Consider the following 21,711-nt stretch of genomic DNA (forward strand, 5'->3'; position numbering starts at 1 on the left):
AAATACATAGATTAATTCTTATTAATTCAATTATGACAATTAATGAGGCCAAAATATGTTTGATTTTATTTGATTCATTAGTATTTTTTTTGATTTTACAACGTTTTTTTCTCTCAGTGTGGGACTCAGTGCTTTTGACTCACCTTCCTTCCAAGTCTTTTTGGGTCTACTACTTTTGACGTTTCTCCAGTTTTGAGGTATCCATTGCATAACTTGTTTTCAACGTTGGTATCATCCATTTTCTGCTCATGTTCGTACTATACCAGTTGTTGCCAAAAATCCATTTATTGCTATCATCTGCCATAAAATATATCAATTTATTAATAGTTTACCAGAAATAATAACCAGATATGTCATAATAAATAATACAACGGTTCGTAAGAAAAAAATTCACGACAGATTTATCACCGAACCTACTACAATCTCAAATTGAAATACAACATGACAACCCACGTTAAACCTTTTCAAAAAGCTGAGCTTTCTGTTTGATTAACAACAACGCAGAGGCAAATTTGTCATGTCGTTTCGCTCGACACCTTGCTAAATTGTCTTTTAATATTTCTGTTGACCAGATTTATTGTTTTGATAAAACGAACAATAAAAAACAACGACAACTTATGCCCCGTCGTTACGTAACACCCAGTGTAGTGTCAGAAAATGAAAGTAGGTTTTTTGGAGCGACCGACTTGGTGTGGGAATTTCTGAAAAAACTGCGATAAAGACAAAAAAAGGTATTTGTGACATGCGATGATATAAATTTAACTTACACCTACTATTTTTCTCTTGGTAAACAATGTAAATACGTAATTACGATACCGGAGATATTTTTTAAGTTGGTATTTTTAGCTGTGCGTGGGTAGATAAAGGCATGTATTTTTATCTTGTGCTTTTTCTAACAATCCAGTTCTTAGATTGTTCCAATTTGTTGTGACTGTTGCGTCCTTGTGAAATATGTAGGCAGTGTCGTACATAAAGTATTCGTCGTGAAAGAGGATATACACACAACCAAACTTATATGGAATCATCTATTATTTTTCATAATTTTTGAGACGTATGAAAATTTTATGTTTATGAATAAAACTCAGTCCTTATCAATGACTTTTAATGAAAAATAATCCATATAGCAATAAAAAAAAATAATAAGTTCCCAAAATAAACAATTTTTTTTTAAAGACGAAATTAAGATTTAAATTTGTAATGGCCAAAAAGCAAATTGATAATTTTAATATTCTTTGTTGCCTTCTATCAGCGCTGGTATGCTTCTTATGAAATTATCAATGTTGTCTTGGGGTTTGATTTCCTATTCTGCTAATGCTGCATCAATAAGCTATGCAAGATTTCCTGCATTGTTTCGACGAGCTCTAACCCTTCTTTTGAATTAGTCAAACAAGTGTTCGATAGGGTTTAGATCTGGTAAACATGCAGGCCAGTCCAAAACTATGACACCTTCCGTTTCAAGACATTTTCTAGTCACTCTGCTGGTATGTGGAGGTGTACTATCGTGCATGAAGTTAAAATTACCCCCAATTGCAGCTCTAAAAAGACTAACGATTGGTTCTAGCACCAAATCAACATATCTCCGACTCGTTAAAAGTTTGTTGAAGTGGTAACAATGGAGTTTTTGCTCCCAGTATAATACCTTCCCAGAACATTACAGTTCCTCCTTTATATCTTGGTACAGATTTGGCAGCCTGAAGTCTCGCTCGTCTTCCTGGAGCTCTGAGAACCCGAATTCGATGGTTATCTGACCTTAGGCCAATTCTGGTCTCATTCGAAAAAAGAACATTTTGTCAGATCTCAATTGTCCAGTTTCGATGTTGAAGGTATCAATTTAGCCGGTCAATTTTATTTTGCCGAGGTAACTCGAGCACGAAGACTTTTTTTTATGGTTTCATCTGAAAAGTTTACACCTGTAGTTGCCAGAAGTTGTCTTTTTAGCTCTGGATGAGAAACATTGGGATATATTCTAGCAATTTTGCACACAAGGCGGTCTTTTTGTTTAGTTGTGACTCTTTGACGACTTTGTATGGGCCTATCCTTGTGTGTTTTTAATTCCAAGTACCTTGCATATGTTTTCGATACAACAACCTGGGTAACGCCTACTATCTCTGCTACGTGTCTTTGGAGCATTCCTTGTTGGGTGAGAGCAATAATTCTTCCCCTCTATACATCTGTTAATTCAACATAATGCATTTTTTTAATTTTTTTTTGGATCGAATGAAAATTACCGCACAATCGTGATTTTACTACTGAACTCAAAATTTAAAAGAAAATAAATCGCGGCAGTCGTTTATTCTTTATTATCATGTTTATTTACAATAAAAAGCCTTAGTTGTATACCAATTTTTATCCTTGCAAGAAATTTAGTCAGAAATAAAGAGTGATTCCATATAAGTTTGGTTGTGTGTATATGCTACAAGACCGAGAATTCCTTATGAAACGGCAGTGAGTCTTGAACACATGAAGCCATTAGGAATTAGATATTGATGAGTGAGTCGACTTCATTTTCAAATTTAAGTAGAGATAAAGCTTGCCTGTAATCTGGCAATTCAAGCAGTTTCAGATAGAAGATATACCGTTGACATTTTCTTTTTCAAAGAGATACTGTCCACTTGCTGACAGTATAGACTGTTCACTTATTGACAACATAGACTGTCCACTTCCTGATAATATAGCACTGCATGTTCATATGGAAAACTGTTTTTATGTTATATTGAATCTGAGAATACTGACCATTTGCCGGTAGATTTACATGAAACGAGGGATAGGTCTATCTAAATCGGTTTTTTTAAAGAATAGGTTGTTATCTATTTTTTACACCCCTGCGAGTGTTAAGGGTGGCCCACACCAAATTTGAATTTTTTATTTTTTGGACAATTTTTTTTATTTTTTTATGATTTGGCATTTGAAAAATATATACAAACCTAAATGTTCACCCTTCTACCATCAACCCCTATTTTTTAATAGAGGTTGTTTTTTATGTTTTTTACCACACTCCTCCGAAACGGCTTAACCGATTTTGAAGAAATTTTATATGTGTGTATATTCAGTAGGTATGAGAATAGGTTGTTATCTATATTTTATATGTATAAGCGTAGCCCACCCCATTTTTTAATTTTTTGTACAAAATGTTGTTTTTTTATGATTTGGCATTAAAAATACATACAACCCTAAATTTTCACCCTTTTACCATCAACCCCTCTTTTTCAATAGTTTTTTTTTATTTTTCTTGTTACCATACTCCTCCGAAACGGCTTTACCGATTTTGATGAAATTTTGTATGTATATTCAGTAGGTCTGAGAATAGGTTGTTATCTATTTTTATACCCATAAGTGATAAGACTGGCACTCACCATTTTTTTTTACGTTTTGGACAAAAATTTTTGTTTTTGTTTTTCATGATATGGCATTAAAAAATACATACAACCCTGGATTTTCACCCTTCTACTATCAACCTCTATTTTTTAATTGCGATATTATTAATTCAATAATTTTAATTTTACAACAAATTGTTTTAAATATTTTTATAATACCTTAAATTAAAAACGGGGGTATGATTTGGTATATACCGGGTAAAATGGTATCTACCCAAATGCAATATACTATTTATTAAACTTTTGGGTATATACCGGATGCAAAAACTTGGGTATTCACACAAATTTCAATTATACCGAGTATTTGCCCATCACTGACCTTAGCCACAGCAACGCGTGGCGGGTCTGCTAGTATTCCTATATTTTTCTTTTCATCAAAACTTTTCTTTCATCAAAAATTTTACAGAAGATAAAGAAAAGCCAAAAATAAACCACGCCAATTAATTGACATGATTTGCTAAAACTTTTTCATCGATAATTTGTTTTAGCATCAGTACCCAGTACCAATCCCTATCCTAAAATCCGAACGAAAAAATTTGGCTTGGGAAAGAAGAGCGCTGCCACTTTATATGTAAAATTATACGAGGAACGTCATCGATCGTCATTTCCAAAGCCATCTTAAAGCCTTTTTCTTTATAGTACGATAGCTATATGTATATGTAGTTAAATGTCTACAATGGTTAGCGATTGAAAATACCGCTCGAGAACTTTAAACTAAATACTCTCGATTTAAAATTTAATCAAACGACCTGGCTAAAGTAGGTTTATTTTTAAAATAATTGTCACTAGATAGGTGCGTGTTCTATTACTCGGCGTATGAGAAAACTTTAAAAGTAAACAAGTCTTGTGTAACGATCAGCTGGAAAACGTTGGAGCGCAACACAATCTCGTCGCATGGACTCAATCAAGGCCGAGGCACGATTGTCTAGAGAAAGAATTCTTGAAGTTTATTTATTCATTATGTAGTTAGCTGGAAGAAAAAAACAGAAATGTTTACAGTTATTTTCTTACATTATTCTAAAACATATGATTTTTTGTATTTGTTGCGTGTTATTTTTTATATCTCATAAGTGTGTAAAGGTTAAAGTGACTTAAACTGTAATTATTTCATTAGCTGAAAAAAAAAGAAAAAGTTCTTGACTTAAACTAATACATTTTATGGATCATTATGTGAAATAAATTTTATTGACTGACGGAAGAAGCCATATGTAGGTTCTCTCATTCTGAAGAAGACGCGAAGAGCACATTTTATCTCGGTGCGACATCGACAGCATGGCAAATGTGCGGTTCTCTCGATGCAATGATATGCCATTGACACAGAGCTGGAGAGTTCAGTTTCCAAGTTGCTAGACATTTTGAAAAGAATAAAACTGGAGAATGTAACCTAAGGATCAGAAGAGGACCACAATAGATCTGAAAATGTCGCAGTGGATCAGGTCGATAGTAACCTCAAAAAATCTAATCTGAGGGTACTTATATTTAATATTTTTCTTAATAATGTCATGTTAAAATTTATATAACCAACATGATTAGTATCTACTAAGTAAAGTCTATAAATTTGTACATACATACATACTGCCATTACTCGCTGACGAGTATTCGACACGCATCAAAAGATGGTCGCGCAAGGCGTTTTCTTTCATGAGCTTTTCTGTGACTGAAAAGCCCGATACGTGATGTTATTTGCCTACCGCACTCCGGACATTCAAAAATCTCATTGCTTTGTTAAGGGTATGGATATATCTCTAATTGACTACGTAGTGTTTCGTACTGCCTACTACCTGTACCAGAGTTAAATTTTCTCAAACTTGTTCTTAACAGCCACGGGAACATTGCCAGTAAACAGCTAAGAGGGGTTTCTACCTACGTATTCTAGACCCCAAAGTGTTATCTCTCTTTTCTATTGCGCAGAAAAGAACGGATAATTCAATTCTATAATTTATTATTTTAGTGTCTGTGTTAATCCACACTACAAATTTGGGGTGCAAGGGGTAGTGAAGCGATACATATAGCCTAGCTTACCCAAAAGTCAACCTCACCTTCACGTGGTGCACCCTGTTTACACAAACGAGGTTCTGACGTCCGAGTATATGCAGTATAACCTTATACAATCCTTAGACCTACCATTTTTCTGGGGAAGAGGAGTAGTAAACTACTCCTAGCCGGCAGAGAACGTAGCACAGGGAACTATCGTCGCGGTCCTCACTGTGCCATAGTCATCCCGTGCTACAGTTGCAGCCAAAACTGTGCGGCAGCGTAACCGTTACAGTTAAACCTTTTCACGCAGCTAACACACATCAATGATGGAACATTCGAGTGGGACAAAATCATCATCCGGAGGTAAAATACGTCCGAGTATCTCGGAAAAATCGAGCGTATCATCGGAGAAACAAAAAACGTCAATGTTTCACGTTTGCGGCGTGGAACGTCCGCACTCTACTGGACAAGATAAATTCAAATCGACCAGAGAGAAGAACAGCACTGGTCTCTCAGGAACTCCACCGACTATATATAGATGTTGCCGCTCTCAACGAAACCGGCTTCGCTGATGAGGGTAGTCTCACTGAGGAGCATTATACCTTCTTTTGGAAAGGTCACGCCGCAACACACAGGAGAATTCATGGCGTAGGCATTGCAATCAAAAACGAAATCGCCACCAAATTAACAGAAGTAATAGGTACTTCTGTCGGTGTCTCCGAACGTCTTATGACCCTAAGGTACCCCATATCAGACAAATCTTACGTCAACATCATTAGTGCCTACGCTCCCACCCTAGACGCTAAAATTGAGGATAAGGATAAATTTTACCAAGCCCTACAAAATGCTCTCCAACGAATTCCAAAGCACGAACGAATCATTTTGCTAGGTGACTTTAATGCTCGTGTAGATAGACAACAGGAAATATGGCCTGAGGTATTGGGAAAACATGGAATAGGAAACGTAAATAGCAATGGTGAACGCTTATTAACAACATGCACAGAGTATAATCTATGCATCACCAATACGTGGTCCATGTTGAAGGACAAGTTTAAAGGTACCTGGAAACATCCCAGATCAGGTCACTGGCATCAATTGGACCACGTAATCGTTCGAAGGACGCATCTAAAAGATGTCAGACTCACAAAAGCCAGAATAGATGCCGAATGCGGCACTGACCACCGACTTTTAATTTCAAAAATGAAAATCCAGTTAAAACCCAAACATCCACACTGTAAAAAGCAAAACAACATGACCAGATTGAACGTACGGGGTCTAGAGACAAAAAATACCGCCGACGCCCTCCGGGAAGCCATCAAAGAATCACTTCCACCGATAACTTCAATCTCAATCTTGGAAGCTGAACAAGGCTGGACACAATTAAGGGATGCGATTCATAAAACTAGCGAAGCAGTACTGGGAAAGTCTAACAAAAAGAAACAACCAGACTGGTTTAACGAAAATCAACCTCATATACAGACCTTCTTGGAACAAAAGCACAGAGCACATCAAGCAGTCAGTCACTGCAAATCTACACAATCCAAGACTGGTAGACAACTTTAAAGCAGCCAACAACACGCTTCGAAGAAATCTGCGCCAATTAATGGATGATTGGTGGTCACAAAAGGCTAATCAGATTCAAGAGTACGCCACGCATCACGATTATGGTCAATTCTTTGAGGCTGTAAAAGAAGTATACGGTCCAACCAAAAAGGTGAGCTGTCTAATCATGGCACAAAATGGCGAACTTCTAAAAGAGGAAGAGCAAATTAGAAACCGCTGGAAAGAGCACTACAGCCATATCCTTAACCAAGAAAACAACCCCAATATAGAAGCACTAACCACAATACCTCAGTATAACAGCCTCGATGTATTAGATACCCCAATAACAGAACAGGAAATAATGGCATCCATAAAACAGCTTAAAACCAACAAATCAGCTGGCTGTGACGCGATCCCGGCGGAAATCTATAAGTGTGCATGTGTGCAAGTAAAGAACTTATTGGTCATCTTAAGGCTCTCTTGGATGTCATATGGGAAAGCGGAGAGGTATCCCAGGACTTTTGCAACGCGAATATAGTGAATATATTTAAGAACAAAGGAAGTGCATCAGACTGCGGAAATTACCGGGGAATTTCACTATTGGCTATCGGAGGAAAAATTCTTGCAAAAATTATGTCAAATCGCCTTCACCCACCAGAAAAAAAAAAATCCTTCCAGATTCGGCAAACGGGTTTTCGCACCAACCGTGGCACCGTCGACTCCATATTTTCCATCCGCCAACTACAGGAAAAAGTAAAAGAGCAGTAGTCTAAACTTTATGTTGCATTCATCGATCTCACAAAAGCCTTCGACTCAGTGAACAGAGATGCACTTTGGGCAGTTATGAAAAAGTTCGGAGTACCCAACATATTTCTTACAGTGTGTAAAAGCCTCCATAACAACAACCAGTCAAGAGTGTCACATCATGGATCACTGACCGATCCCTTCCTGACAAATACAGGAGTTAATCAGGGATGAGTCTTAGCGCCTCTCCTATTCAACATATTCATGGTAGCGCTCTCCATCATAGTGGACAGCAAACTTCAGGAGAGAGGATTGGGCATTAGATACAGATATGACGGCTCGGCGCGGCAGTCTGTTCAACATAAAAAGACTGAGGGCAAAAACACGTACAAAATTCATCACAGAACTTCAATACGCTGATGACTGCGCTCTAGTTGCAAACACGTTACAACAATTACAAGAAATGTTGAACACATATACATGGGCATACGAGGCCTTGGGACTTAAGCTGAACATCGATAAAACTAAAATCATGTGCACTCCCCCGGAAGATCACAACAATGCTATAAAAATCGGAGATGAGCTGTTGGAATATGTAGCGGAATTTAATTACCTCGGCGTGGCAGTTTGATTTCGGAAAAGGCCAATATCGACTCTGAAATTCAGCACAGGATTAGCAGCGCCTCAAGAGCATTCTGAAAATTAAAAGAAGGGTTTTCTACAATCATGACTTGAGTACAAAAACGAAACTGGCAGTGTACCGAGCAATAATAATCCCCACCATGTTATATGGGGTCGAAACCTGGGTGGCCGTACCGCCGACACATGAAGGCGTTTAATGCCTTCATGTGTTCGCCTTCATGTTTCAACAAAGTTGCAACAGAGACACCTTAGACAAATCTTAAGAATCCGGTGGTTCCATCATGTTTCAAACGTATCGGTCCTTGAAAAAGCTAACTGCGAGAGTATTGAAGTCATGGTTACAAAATCCCGCTTAAGATGGGCTGGTCACATATGCAGAATGCAAGAAATCCACATACCAAAATGTCTGCTCTACGGTGAGCTTGTAGACGGTAAGAGGAGGCCGGGTGGACAACTCAAAAGGTACAAGGACATTTTCCACGAAAATTTAAAGGGGATTAACATGCAGAATCATTGGGAAGAAGCAGTTCACAATAAAATTCAATGGAGAAGAATTGTAAACTCAGTTAACAGCGACAACCAAAAAGTAAAGAGGCAACAAAGCAATGAGATTTTTGAATGTCCGGAGTGCGGTAGGCAAATAACATCACGTATCGGGCTTTTTAGTCACAGAAAAGCTCATGAAAGAAAACGCCTTGCGTGACCATCTTTTGATGCGTGTCGAATACTCGTCAGCGAGTAATGGCAGTATGTATGTACAAATTTATAGACTTTACTTAGTAGATACTAATCATGTTGGTTATATAAATTTTAACATGACATTATTAAGAAAAATATTAAATATATCTGTAAGCTGTCGTGTTTTGTCTTATACAACATAATAAAAGGTCAAGAACATGTGAACAATTTTATGCTAATGGTAGATGCGCTGGTCATCACTGCGGTTTTAATTGGATGAATTTTAAATTGTTATTACAACACTTCAACACTTTGCATTTTTATGTAGTACTAACGAATGTCAATGAATGACCTGTAGGCACTTAAAAATTTAAATTATGAGTGTCAATATGTTAACAATATGAAAAAAGTTCTTATCAGCATATTCAGAAGTAATTAAGAAGTTAAATATACCGGGTGTCTTAAATTCGATTTTCATCATTGGTATTTCAGAGATGTTATGCTATTTATTTACAATCTTTCCGTTTCTATCAGTGAAATAAAATTTAAAATAAATAACAAAACAATAAAAACCACATTATACGGGATATACTGTGATAAAAAACAGTTAAAAAGAAATAATGAGTGACAGTGATAGTGACAATCCAGCTGAAATTTATGAAGCCACCAATATGTAGCTACTTTAAATTTATTACCTGAAAAATCCAGGCAAATTTTCTTAAAACAGTATGACATTTTTATGCAATGATGCAACACATAATATTAAAAAATTAAAAGAAGAAGTACTTCTCGCATTTTTCCTGGGAAAGACCAAGCTTTCAAAATCATCAACATTATGGTCCGTATACTCGATGTTAAAATCAACAATTATGGTCAAAAATAATATTGATTTCAGCAACTTTTCAAAACTGAATGCTTTTTTGAAAAAGCAAAATAAAAACAACAAAGCGAAAAAGCCGCCAGTTTTTACAAAAGAGGATATAAATAAATTTTTATCAGAAGCTCCAGATAAGAACTACTTAATGTGGATGGTAATAAAATATAATATTTTTAAAGTTCATTTTTTTTATAACTACATTGTGATATTTTCAGGTTTCCTTGATAATTGGATTGACTGGTGCTTGTAGACGAAATGAACTAAAGCAGTTGTCTATAAATGATATTCAAGGCAAAGGAAACGTGTTAGTAATCACAATCCCGGAGACAAAAACTGGTAAAAACGAGTATTTACAATAACTGATTAAATAATTAAAAGTATAAGTGCCCTACAGCTTATTCGAAAATACCTAAATTTACGACCTTTCAATGTACGTTGGAAAAATCCCATCACTTATTGCACAGTATCTACAATTACCAAATACTAATGAGTATACGGGTTATTCTTTTAGAAGTTCAGCCTCTCTCTTGATTGAAATACGGGCCAATATTTTAATGTTAAAAAGCCACGGAGATTGGAAGTCTAACTTTGTAGCAGAAGGCTACATTGAAGATTCCATTTCAAGAAATTTCTAATAGAATTCTTGCAGGAGTTCTGATCAAAATAGTTTTAGATTATAACATTAATATTTTGTAAAAAAAATATTTTATTTGCAATTATAATTTCTCGCTAGAAATCTATCATTATTTGTTTCCAATTACAGATCTTCCTTCTATATACAAAACGCAAAACAAAACGACCTTCGTAGGTATTTACCGAAAAGAAAAATAATGACATTTCATTACATTTCCAATACAAACGCAACACTGTAACATCTCATCTGCATTTTGCAATAGTTCAAGGTTACGAAGCACATTTCTATTCTCCTGAGGCCTGTTGACCGTCTTATGAAGATCCTGGAAGCTATTAATTTATCATAAACCGTCAAATATTAAAAATAAATTAATCTATCCATCGAATACACCACTTTTTTACGATGAATTGTTATTTGGCAACGAGTAGAAGGTTTGTTGAAAACTATTATGTTCTGGTGTAATTTAGATTAGTTCAGTTTTAATAAATCTACATTTAATTATAGTTAGACGATCTGATGAGATTAGTCCATGAAGAAACATAGTTTCTAAAATCAAAATACATTAATAAATATAAACTGATATGTTCTGTTCGAAATTGACAGTTTTTGATATTTATTTGAGATTCGAAATTACATTCTTTTAGGCACTAGTATCTAAAAATGACACTTGTTTAGGCACTAGTGCCTAAAAGTTAAAAATTAAACGTTAGAAACAATGAAAATATTCTAAAATACTAGTTTTGTAAATACTTTTGATTTCTTTGTCTGATATCCGGAAGCTTTTCTTTTTAAAAGGTTTGTAAATTTGCTAATATCTACGTTTCTGTTCAGGTGAATTATGGTGCGGAGAATCGAATATTTACTCCACAGAGTTTACGGCTTTAAGGTACTGGATAACTTTAGGAAATAGGCCAGCAATACCTTTTCTGTGAAATTCTCAACATGTTTTTCTTTGACCCAGGTTTCAAAGTTGTTGTAGGTGGTCTCGTATAAGTTTTTCGACTTCTCGGGCACTAACGTGAATAACGCAGATTTAGCAGCTTGTTGAATATCCAACGACTCGTCATTATCACTCATTTTTTCACAAAACTTTGTAGGAAATACGGCGACGTTTGAACCTGACCTGAGAGAACTTTGTCATTAAACAATGTATAAACAAGGCCTTAGAAACCGATTACCAGAACATTTTAAAAAATGTTTAAAAATAAATAATAATAATAACACGAAAATCCCAAATTATCCGCTTTCACAAAAAATCTTGTATGAAATTCGTTGGGAAAAGAGTGTTTTAAGCACTCGACGCATTGTCCAACTCGGCTATTGCCTCGTTGAAAAGTTTGCGTCTCGTGCTTAAAACACATTCATTTCGCAACTTGTTACATAAATAGCTATTAATGCCCAATATCTTTCAAGTAGGGTGTTTAAAAACAAAATACGAAAAACTCTAAAAGGAAATTTTTTGGCTGAAATTTTATGGGGTGAATCTCAACAGCAAAGAAAACTTCTTATTTTAACAAGAAGGGAAGAATGAAAATTATTTTATCAGATTAAATTGGATTACTGATACATACCAACATTTTCAATAACTCAGAATTACAGACCTAAAGTATAATGTACTGCAATTAATTAAACAAAGGAAAACAATTACTACCGCTTGTGACGTGCTCAGGATGGCCTAAGTCATGCCCAAGTGAAACAAAAAATATCCGGAGACAAATAACCAAAATATCCGCAGAAATGAGTAATCATTAATCTATTAGGGGGGGTTAGTCATAGTCTTCTAATGACTAATCTCAAAACTGTGCCTGGGATATTCTTAACATATCGATCGATATTGACTTCATAGTCGGCGTGTTGAGGTCAATAATAAAAGTTGATGCCCAACTCTGAATATTGGCATTAGTGACATTATAAAATTTAAAAATTGTCACCCCATTTAAAGACGTCCAGCATTAACAACCGAAAGCAGCTTACATCGGGACGGTTTTAAATTAACGGAGTCATGGAGTAGGGAATGGGAATCAGAGTTACCAGACCACGCTGGGAATATGCCGGCTATAACTCAGAACCCACCAGGCTTTGACATGCCACGTAAAACATGGTCTGCGTTGAACCGGATAAGGACAAATCATGGGAGGTGTGCTGATTATGCTATGTTTAAATGGGGAAAGTCAGCTTCCCCAGAATGCGACTGCAACACCGGTAGACAAATTATCCGGCACATAGTAGAAGCATTCCCATTAAGATCCTATTCCGGTCTCTTTGATCATTTCCTGGAAGCTACAGACAGTGCAGTCGAATACATCCGTAATTTAGATGTTTGTTTGTGATACTCGTTATATGTATATTTGTTTGTACCGGGTGTCCCACTAAGAATAGTTCTCGGCTGTATCTCGGAAAGTATTAGCCATAGGGCTTATAGAAAAAAAAATATTTATAACTAAAGGGGCTATGAGAAATTGCTGGAAATTATTTTCAAGTTTGTAAAACGGCCGCTAGGTAGCGCAACTGCTATGGAAAATAAGAAAATAAATTTTTTACAGAATTTTGCCTAGATAATGGGTACTACAAATAATAGCTTCATAATCTTCAGTAAATTTTGGATTTTTTTTGTTAGAACCATTTTCCCCTATCTGCTAAAATAAAGTGGTGGGGGAAGGTCTATCTTTATTAAATGTTAATAACTCCGGCCTGACGACCAGAATACAAACAAACGAGGGCTCGTTTAAAGGAGCGTTTACTCTATATTATACCATAAAATAATAATTATAAGGTTTGAACGTGACGCTAGGGGGGCGCTTTTCTCTACAATTTAACAAACATAGCGCTGCTTTTTTTTCCAAAAATTAAATGCGATAGTATGCGTTATTTTAGCTGATAGTAAAGAGTAGTGAAAGCTTAAAAAGTCAGCGAAAAACCTTATCTTGATATCTTCTTTCAAACCGAAGATATTAACAAAATTATAATAAATACCAAAAAATAAGCCCTAATTACCTTATTTTTAAAATATATCAGTAGCCCCTTTGATTAGGCCCATTCTAAAAAAAAATAAGATAGAAACAGTTAGTTTATTTTAAAATCGACGAAATACCAGAATACCATATAATACCAGATGTATTAATATCTAATAATTAAGATATTAATAATAGTGAACAAGAAACGATGATTCACTGAAGTCATGGTAGGCTTTGGAAAAAAACTAATACATAATTGCTTTTCCGTCCGTTCCGTCCGTTCCGTCCTGTCCGATCCGTCCGATCCGTCCGTTCCGTCCTCTTTGTAGTTATTATCCGTTATTGTCTATTGTTAGCTAGGTGGGCCCAAGTTATACCTGCTAATTTTCTAATATTATTGTCCCATCTCAGGTTTGGTCTTCTTCTAGGTCTCTTAATTCCTCGTGGGTACCATGCTGTAATTTTTGTGGTCCATCCCATCTATGTGGTCCGTTTCGCACCAACCACGGCACTGTCGATTCCATATTCTCCATCCGCCAACTACAGGAAAAAGTAAAAGAGCAGCAGTCTAAACTTTATGTTGCATTCATCGACCTAAGAAAAGCCTTTAACTCTGTGAACAGAGATGCACTTTGGGTAATTATGAAAAAGTTCGGAGTACCCAGCAAATTTCTTACAGTGTGTAAAAGCCTCCATAACAACAACGTAATAGTATATACGTCAAATTGTTATTAGATCAACATTTTGATAGTCTGAAAATTGACAGCAAAAATTTTATGAAGAATGCATTTTTCTCAAAATGTCAATAATAGAAAAGTTTTTCCTCTTATAAAGATAACCTGGGGACATACTGTAGTGTGGTTGTAAATAAAATAGTATACTAATTTTTCAGGGAAATTTTACGTTGTTTCACTTAATAATATACAACATATCTCGACAGTAATTAAACAGTTCTCTACTCGGTATGTATTACACAATTGCGCTTATACTAAACTTGATACCTCATCTCTAACTAACACAAATATCTACCTATATCAAAAAAATAAATCACTGTATTTAGAAGTAGTTAATTGTTCCAATATATTTTCCATAGAATCCCAATCACATAAAACAATCCGACCTTCATAACAATTTATTGAAAAAATATTTCTAGCAAAAAATTAACGACTTTTCATTACGATTTCAATTCAAACGCAACACTGTAACATCTCGTCTGCAGTTTGCTATAGTTCAAGGTTGCCGAGGCACTTTTCTATTCACCTACAGCCCGTGGCCATCTTATGAAGATCCTAATTGATGGTAAAACCATCGAGAACAGAGCGATTTCATCTCTTCTATCGGAAATGCGATCTTTCTTCACAACTAATTGGTATTCGCTTTGGCGTAGATGCGGTATTTGATGCGTCAAGGTGCTCCGCTGTAATTGGCACAAATTATATTGTAGTAAATCTAAATTTATTTATAACGATCTGAGGAGATGAGTTCGTGGAGAATGACGATTGGTAATTAATAAACGATAAAGATTCGCTGGTAATTGTTTATGGTACGAGTTACGGCATTGCTTAATAACAATGAAGGATTTAGAGCAACAAAATATTTTGTCGATGGTTCATTTATTTTTTATCATTTTGCAAATATTCTAAGGTTTATTGTACTGTATATTAGCTATTTACTGCTATTTAATTAAAGTATTTTTATTCTTATCCATTTGTAGCCTAATAAAATATGTCAGATACATCAAAACATCATAACCATTAACCATGATATACATTTTTGGAGTATTTTTATGAAATTGAATGTATACGTCACTGGTGAAATTGCATTCTAGACTTTTACCCCAAGCTTTTACTCCACTTGATCAAATTCAAAACTTATCTTACACGTTGAACCCAAAACTTGATGCTTTATAACTAAAAGATAGTCAAAGAATTTAAACAAATTGTTTAAAAAATCATCAAAATCGTCCCACTAGAACAAAATAATGTATTAAACTTTAAAATACACCAACCTTTTAAGGTACCAGTTTTTCGTGACGGTGAGTATATTAATACTTTTACGGAAACCATAAATATCTATCAACAGGTATTTTTGTTAGTAATTACCAATCATACTTTTCTACAACTCATCCCGCTAGATAATTACTAAAAAAGAACATGTTGTTCAGTTCTTAATCGCTTTGCTATCGTTTTTGATCTTCACATGAGAGCCAGAGGCTATAGGTAAATAGAAAAGTACCTCGATAACCTTAAACTAAAATACCACACTACAGACGAATTATTGTTAACAATGTTGCGTTTGTATTACATATATAATGAAAGAAGACATATTTTTAATACACTCTTAAAATGGTTTTAATGTTTTGTGTCAGAAAATAATGTGAGCTTGTAAACAGGTGACAGGTTTGTGGTTGCAGATTGAAAGATTGTTGTTCAGTCTTGTTGACATATGTTATTCGGAGATAATAGAATAACATTTTATAAATGTCAAGCTTAGAATAAAGAATTAATTCTTTCATTATATAATTATTATTATTTAAAAAGGTCAAAATATCTTCGTGATTTTTGAAGAATATTTTAAAATTATAGAATTATGGAATATGGAATATGGAGTATATCCGCCATCTATGTAAATATGAATAAGGAATAATAATAATAATACTGCTACTAAAGAGCTGCTAAGAAGCGGATTTTTTTTAATATTTTGATTTTATTCGGAATAGTGTCGTAAGCCTATCCAAGGGTATCACAATTAATAAGGTTGGAAAGAATAGATAGTTTAGTTGTAATGCCAAAGAGCGCGTGCTTTAAATACACACATACGGAAACGAATTTAAAGAATATTTTTATATTATAGATTTGATAATATGTAATAAACATATTTTTGTTAAATGGATATGGTCAACAATGTTTATCGTTCAGACCCAATATTATTACAAATTCTTGCACATTTTGACTTGTGGTCTCTTGGGTTTCAGAAGAAATTTGACAATTGTTTTGGTCTTAAAATGACTAGAAACATTATTTCACAGTTTAATAGAGTCAGAATAGTAACACTGTCTCAACAGGGCTACCGGCAAGTTGCAAAAGCTGAAATTGTAGGAGTTAACCAAAGCGATATTTCGCGAATATTAAAAAACTCAGGGAGACAAACGAGGTTACAGACCGGCCTGGAAGACGTAGAAAGAGAGTTACTACTGCTGTGCAAGATCGTCAAATATCCCTAATTGCACGACGCAATTCACTGCGTTATAGTACTGTTATTAAGAATGAGTTAGCTCGCCTTGAAGGAGTAAATGTTTCAAGAAAGACCATAGCAAGAAGACTCCATGACAGAGGATTACATTTAAGGAGGCCTCTACGTGTTCCGAAGCTTAATTTATAGCACAAAATTACGCTACTACAATGGGTTGAGGAGATGAGAGCAAATGGACCTAATTGGAATTTCGTCATGTTTAGTGATGAAACAAGAATAGGCTTGTGTGTCAGATAGATAAGGTGTCAGACTTTGGTCTGGAGACAAACTTTGGTCTGGAGAGCAACTGGAAGACGAGCACGCTTGAATGCAGCTGAACCCCGTGTCCCGTTTCAAGGGGGAAGCATTATGGTATGGGCAGGTATAATGCACGGAGCTTGAACTCCTCTTGTTTTTATTGATGACACAATGACAGGTGCCTCATATCTTAGAGACATTTTAGAGCCTATTATGCGCCCATTTCGAGCGGCAATGGGGGCTGAATTTGTTTCCATATAAACAGGACGATAATGCTCCTCCCCATCGCTCCACTCGTTTAGCGGTTCGCGAATTTTGTGAGGAAGAGGGTATAAGAAAACTGTGGTGGTCACTGATGTCTCCAGATATGAATGTGATCGAGCATGCTTGCATGGCTAAAAAGCCATATTGCTAAAAGGAATGATCCCCCCGTACCTTAAATGAATTGAAAATTGCTGCGCGCGAAATATGGGAAGCCATTCCTCAACATCTTCTGTACAACTTAATTGAGAGCATGCCACGTCGTCTCACAGCTCGCATTGAGGCTCGAGGAGGAAATACAGACTATTAGTTGTGAGAAATAATTAAAGTTGTTTTCAATATTTTCTGTTTAAAATGAAATTTGTTTTTATTGATTTTCTCAGAGATCTTATCCGATAGTCAAGCAGCACTAAAAGTGACCAACTCCAATTCATAGTTGATCAAAGAATGCCTAGTGGAGCTGAACAAATTGGTCAAGAAAATAAAGTCCTCCTTCTTTGGCTGCCAGCTCACCAAGGGATAGAAGGCAATGAAAAAGCAAACGATCTAGCTAGAAAAGGAGCGAACACTTCACTAACTGGAGCAGAACCGTTCTGTTTTCCAAGTGAAAACCAACTTAAAGCGGAATTGCAGAACCTAGAAGATTCTATCCTTAACCTGGAATGGGCATCTTCCAACGTTCAGAACTAGAAGAAACAACACTCGAAGAAATGTCTTAGTACTTATGACCGAGAAAAAACGAAGATTTTCCTTGATTTAGTAAGAAAGATCTTACTGTGAGCCATCACGGTCTTTCTGCCGAGGAGCAAGGGGAAAGACACCACCTACCTACTGAGCCTTATCCAGGGTCACAACTTCAATGTAAGGACATCGAGTTGGCGAGTCGTCAACTCGAGGGAGGAGGGTCATGGTCAGGTCCTCACAATAGGAATTGACCTCAAATCCAAGGAGGCAATAGAGAAAGAGGGACATATCCCCTATTATAGATACGGGACAACACCGGTATCAGGTCTAAGGAGAGACCAAGTTAAAGAGGTGGAAGAAAATGGAGACAGATCCTCAAGCCTCCATCTCACGGGTTCCTCAGCCGGAGGCAAGCTCCTCGACTGTGAAGGGCGGCACGGAGGGCCAAACTCCAACCGTGGAAGGGTGTGTACCCTCGGAGGAAGAACTGTTGTCAGAGGAGTGATGGAAATACCCCTGTCCCCTACAACAGGGTGGGTATGATGTTATAGACTGTGTGATGACTCAAGGAAGGGGGGCACAATAGATCTTTAAGGTCGCAGTGATTAACCCCCCCCCCTCTTACTCATTCTAAATTCTACAAGAACAATCTTCGTCTCCTCAACAAAAATGGGGAAACATCAGAACACCCATCCCTGAGTGCGCCGAGACGACAACCTTCGTCCATATACTTTGGTATATGTTCGTGCCATAAACTTTGGTATGACTGATATCGGAGATGGAGAACAACTCTGTGTGAAGCCGTCTCAGATAGTCGCTTTTGTCAAAGCCCTGAGACTGTATAATGAGTTATAACTTGTTATCACTCAAGAAAGGGAGACATATAATAGATATGTAAGGTCGCGGTGATTAACCGCCCTCCCATTACTCTCTGTTTCTTTATAAGTAAAAAATTGTAAAATATTGTTTCTGTCATCTTTGGTTGCTTTAATAAAAGCTATTATTTCGAGACACATTGTACAATATCATTCTATTAATTTTTGTATATAATAATTAACTATTTTTTCGTGGTTCGCTATGATTTCTCTAATCGGAAATGCGATCTCTTTTCTGGTTCGACTAATCATTGATAATCTATGGACTTGACGTTAGATGCTCCAAGGTACACCAGTATAATTAACCCGAATAGCCTAGTAATTAGTCTAAATTCATTTAAACGACTTTAAAGCGTTAAAGTTATGCACGCCTTTTAAATAACCATTAATAAAGATATATTATGAAAGAATTTATTCAAAGCATTAGTAAAATACTCTCGTGCATATAAAAAACTTAATATGACTTTGAATATATATTCTAAGTCTCACAATCGTATTTCATAGTTTTTTTTTAATAATTTAAGTTGCAGACGATAATTTTAGTTTTAGATAAAGAAGTTGCGTTATCTCACCTAAAATTCAATTTAGTGTTCTTTTGCACCACTTGCCAGTAAACTGGTTATATTTTCACCACAATAAGTAATTAATTAATTAAATGAATAGTGTGAATAAAAATTCAAATGAAGAAGTATATCAATAAAATAAGCGAACTTTGTTTTAGACAAATATGTTTTCAAAACATATCTTTTATTAAATAGGTTAGATTTGGGTGTGAATAATTGGCTGCCTTAGAATAAATAACGGAAATTATTAAATATGTTGTTGAATTTTCAAATTTAGAGATAATGTCAAGTGCTGCTTATACTATAATTGTTATAGCATTATTAAACTTGAGCGTAACGCGATACTGCCATACAGATCAAACATTATTTGTACAAAATAATTGGTACTTAAAAATCTGTAAGAATTTAATTTGAAAAGCAATTACATTAAGTCAAATATTCCAAAAACTATAGCAAGTACGAAAATGCTTAAATTAGGGCAAAGTTGTGCAGTAATGTAACTAATAATATGCTGTTACAGAAACTTTTAAAATTCCCAGTCGTTCCGGAGATATTCCAGAAAAAAAAAACGAAAATTAAAAAATTTGGATTTTATTTTTTTTTCTGACGTTATTTGACAAGACCATTTTCATTACCACTTTTTTCCAGCTACACAACAGTGTTTTCAGACTTGTCATCAACGTTCTTCTTTTGAACACCATTACAATTTTTACAAATTATTGATTTTTGAAGGAATGTTAAAATTTTATTACAAATTTGACAGAAATAGTGCAAGAACATCAGAAATATAATTACACACGTATCCAGATAAATAACCACACAGTACATTATTGGAAAAGCTGGACGGACATTTAGTTTGTGCTTTTTAAAAACTAAGGAAGATACATGGAAACTAGAATATACATAATAGTAGATAATCAGCGGCGTCTGGCGTCTGGCGCCTGGTGCCTACGTCTCGCGTCTGGCGTCTGGCGTCTACGTCTCCCGTCTGGTTTCTTGCGTCTGGCCACTGGTTTCTGGCGTCTGGAGTCTCGCGTCTCGCGTCTGTTGTCTGGCGTCTGGCGTCTACGTCTGGCGTCCGTCGTCTTGCGTATGGCCTCTGCCTTCTGGCGCCTGGAATGTCGCGTTTCGCCTCCGGCGCCTAGCGTCTGGCGTCTGGCGCCTTCGTCTGGCGCCTACGTCTGGCGTCTACGTCCCACGTCTAGCGTCTGGCGTCTACGTCTCGCATCCGGCGCCCGGCGCCCGTCGTCTGGAATCCGGCGTCCGTCGTATGGAGTCTGGTGTCTGGCGTCTGGCGTCTGGCGTCCGGCGTCCGGCATCGGGTGTCTGTCGTCTCGCGTCTGGGGTCTCGCGTCTGGCGTCTTGCGTCTTGCGCTTTGCGTCTGGCGTCTGGCGTCTGGCGTCTCGCGTCTCGCGTCTTGCGTCTCGCGTCTTTTTTTTTCTTTTCATTGTAGGCAATTTATTCAAACTAGGTTTATTTGAACACAAATGATGAGTACCCTCATTGTACTAAATGATGATGTTCTTAGTCCCACGTTTATGAAAAAAAATCTTATAAATAATAAAATGTTGGAGCTGTGTTCCATCTAAGAAATAATAATTTATAGTATGAAAACGGTGTAAGTATTAAATAAATCCCTGTGATAAAAAAGAATTGAAATAACATTAGAACATGATTCCTACAATATAAGCCTAATATAAGATAAATATGTTTTTCTTTAATGAAAAAGAAACATTAATGTTATATTTAATTAAAAAAAAAACTTAAGATGCTATAAATTTACTTTAGGACATCAAAATGCATAGATCGTAACTACTCTGATTCAGAAGAATCACTGCTGACAGAATCTTCCAAATTTATAGTATCCAAATCACAGGTAGATGAAGTATCCTCACATATAAGATATTTCTGTACATCATTTTCTAATAAGTTAATTTTTCGCGTTGTTACTGTTCTTCTTGCTGGCATGAGGGGTTCGGATATTAATAGTTACCTCTTTAATAGACCATATCCATATATTATTTTTTCCTTTTCTTGGGTATGAGGTTTTATAATAAATTGAAAGTTGGAAAATTTTTATGCGACGTTTCGCTCCAACATAGTGGGCTTTTTCAGGCACAAGTGTCTCATTTGACTGGAAGGTTCATCAATATCTAATAAAGAACACATTTTTTGAAATACAAATAATTTTGAGTTCTTGTCCTTGTGATCAAGCCAAGTATTAACCAGATCGGCATTGCTTATCAATTTTCCTCCATCTGAAAAGTATTATAAAATAAAGTTCGTCGCAAGCAGACGCAGGTGAACTATACAAAAATTAAAAGTGTATGAATATGACAACACATATATTCAATAAATACGATATGTTTTGATATGTTTTTTATATGCCTTTTGAAGTTTGAAAACGTAAAATTTT

The 21,711-nt window shown here is 35.8% G+C and overlaps 1 long non-coding RNA gene across 1 annotated transcript in view; it reads left to right on the forward strand.

The window, feature by feature from the left end:
• Positions 1 to 21,711, forward strand: part of LOC115886680 — a 252,673-nt gene that overhangs the window by 91,012 nt on the left and 139,950 nt on the right. The window lies entirely within an intron of this gene.

Source organism: Sitophilus oryzae, unplaced genomic scaffold (assembly GCF_002938485.1).
Source record: "Sitophilus oryzae breed Bouriz unplaced genomic scaffold, Soryzae_2.0 scaffold_1146_pilon_pilon, whole genome shotgun sequence".
NCBI lineage: Eukaryota > Metazoa > Arthropoda > Insecta > Coleoptera > Curculionidae > Sitophilus > Sitophilus oryzae.